Raw genomic sequence first — 2,567 nt, 5'->3', positions numbered from 1 at the left:
CCACCGCGGCTGGCCCCGCCCCCCCGGAGCCAGGCCTCCCATTGGACTCCTCCGCGGGGCCCGCCGCCGCGCTCCGCCAATCGCCGGAGCAGGCGACGGCCCAGCCGGCCCCGCCCACCCGCCGCTGCATTATTCAGGACGGCGATGCCCGTTCGGTGGGGAGCCGCTCGAGCGCCTCCGTCCTTTGGGGGAGGGAGGCAGGACCAGCAGCGTCGCCCGGTGGCGCTTCGAAGCAGCCTGCTGCAAGTCAGGCACCCGCCAGGTAGAGGGGAGTGCAGCCCCCCACCATCCCCCGCTGGCTGAGGATGATGGGGGTTGCAGTCCAGGGCGCCTGCTTTGAAACAAAGGGGGCTCAGAGGTGGTGCAATTCCCGTCCTTGTTTTGTTTTATCTATCTATCTATTAAATTTGTCACTGCCCATCTCCTCCGACCAGAGGGACTCTGGTCGGTTTACAATATAAAACAATAAATACGTAATAAAATTCCAGTATAAAATACACTATAAAACAATTTCACAAAGCTACCGAATATAATAAAATCCAGATGGTCTCATTCAGTCATTGCGTAGGAAGGGCACTTCAAGGCACCAGCCAACCCCAAGTATGACTATTCTCACACTATTTGTTTGCTTGTTTAATATTTTTTATTAGAATTTCACAGTACAATAAAAGTATGAAAAAGTAAGGAAAAGGCTAGGAGATTGAAAAAAAAAACAGAATTTTGACTTCCTCCTTTCTATTGAGTAATTGACATCTTCCTCTTTCCCTTCCCTCTTTAACCCTTTCTAATCCCCAAATCCATCAGCCATCAATTCAGTCGTTTCTTCATTCAGCAAAAAGTCCCACCTTCTCCCTGCTTTGGAGGAGGCACGGAAAGAAATTGGCAGGGGGCTTTTGAAAGCGGAACAAGGTGCACATTCTCACAGTGCCATTGCTAAGATAACAGATGCGCACCAGGGAGACCCAAGTTTAAACCCCCTATTTAATCATAGAGCCCATGGACAGACTTCGGGCCAGGCCAGCCTACCTCGCAGGGTGGTTGTGATGGGGATAAGAAAGCAGACCGCAGTCCCAAGTCACTTCCAGGGGTAAAAATGCAGGATGAGCCCCTGTAAAATGTGAAACCCTTCAATGAGATATAATAACCTCCATTATTATTGTTATTTCTGTTACTCTGTTGTCTTTTATGTTCTGAAAGTTTATTATTTTATACTGCGCTTTGCTTTTAATTCCTTGTTTTCGGGTTCCCTCAAATGGCCAGGCAACCAGCCACTGCCAATTAAGTATCAATCCAGCAAATCAATCAATGCAAGAGGGCAAGCCAAGCTGCTGTAGCACAGAGATGGCCTTAAAGCTGGCTCTTCCCTGACTCCCTGGGGACTCCCTGAAGGAGAAGAAAAAAACCACATCAGACTTCCAAAATTCTGTTAATATAGCCTATTGGCATCAGCAGAAAAGTTGTGTTTAAATAAAAGGCTAAATAAAGTAAAATATGTGGCATCTAACAGTCCACTCCTTGTGCTAAGTCAACCGTAGGACAGCCAGTTTGATGGAGTGGTTACAGTGTCATTGGGAGTCGGGCGGCATACAAGTTTAATAAATTATTATAATTATTATTATTACAGTGTAAGACTGGGACCCACATTCAATTCCAACATCAGCCTTGCGCTGGTTGACTTTGGACCAGTCACACTTTCTGAGCCCAGCCTATCTCACAGGATTGTTGCTTCTGAAAGAGAGGCAGCCTATAAACCCAATCAATAAATAAACTAGCAATAAATTTAAAACTCACAGACAAAATGTTCAACCACACTGGTGGAAGGAAGGAAGGAAGGAAGGAAGGAAGGAAGGAAGGAAGGAAGGAAGGAAGGAAGGAAGGAAGGAAGGAAGGAGAATAGGAAGGAAGGAAGGAGAATAGGAAGGAAGGAAGGAAGGAAGGAAGGAAGGAAAGAAGGAAGGAAGGAAGGAAGGAAGGAAGGAAGGAAGGAAGGAGAATAGGAAGGAAGGAAGAATAGGAAGGAAGGAAGGAAGGAAGGAAGGAAGGAAGGAAGGAAGGAAGGAAGGGGGAGAAACTTTTCCATTGTTCTGATTATGAAAGAAATCCAAAGGGCTGCGAGTTCCTGCTTTTATTTATTTATTGTATTCAGAGAAGTAGCCAATCCAAACAGCTTCAGATGGTGGAGAACATAAGAGATACTGCTGAAAATGGCTAAAAAGACCAGAACCATCACCGGGCCTGACTGACTGCTAAGTCTCAAAGTTAAACTTACTTTCTTTCTGACGCGTGAATCATCACTGGGGAAAAAACCCACCAGTATCTCCTTAGCACTAACTGGGTGGAAAGGAAATTGTTCTCACAGCAGGGGCACAATTAAGGGAGGGAAGGGAGAGATGGAGAGAGGGTATGAACGTTCCAGCCACGGGGCGGGTTGTGACTGGCCACAGACTTGAAATACCTCTGCAAAATCAGCTGATTGCAAACCTGCAATTCCAACACAGAACCTGCATCGGCCTCAGATCCACTTTAGAAGCAGCAGCAGACCCATAACAAGACCCAGTTTGTTCTGA

The sequence above is a fragment of the Candoia aspera genome, chromosome 17 (genome assembly GCF_035149785.1).
Source record: "Candoia aspera isolate rCanAsp1 chromosome 17, rCanAsp1.hap2, whole genome shotgun sequence".
NCBI lineage: Eukaryota > Metazoa > Chordata > Lepidosauria > Squamata > Boidae > Candoia > Candoia aspera.
The sequence above is the reverse complement of the archived record's forward strand: the minus strand, read 5'-3'. Positions refer to the sequence as shown.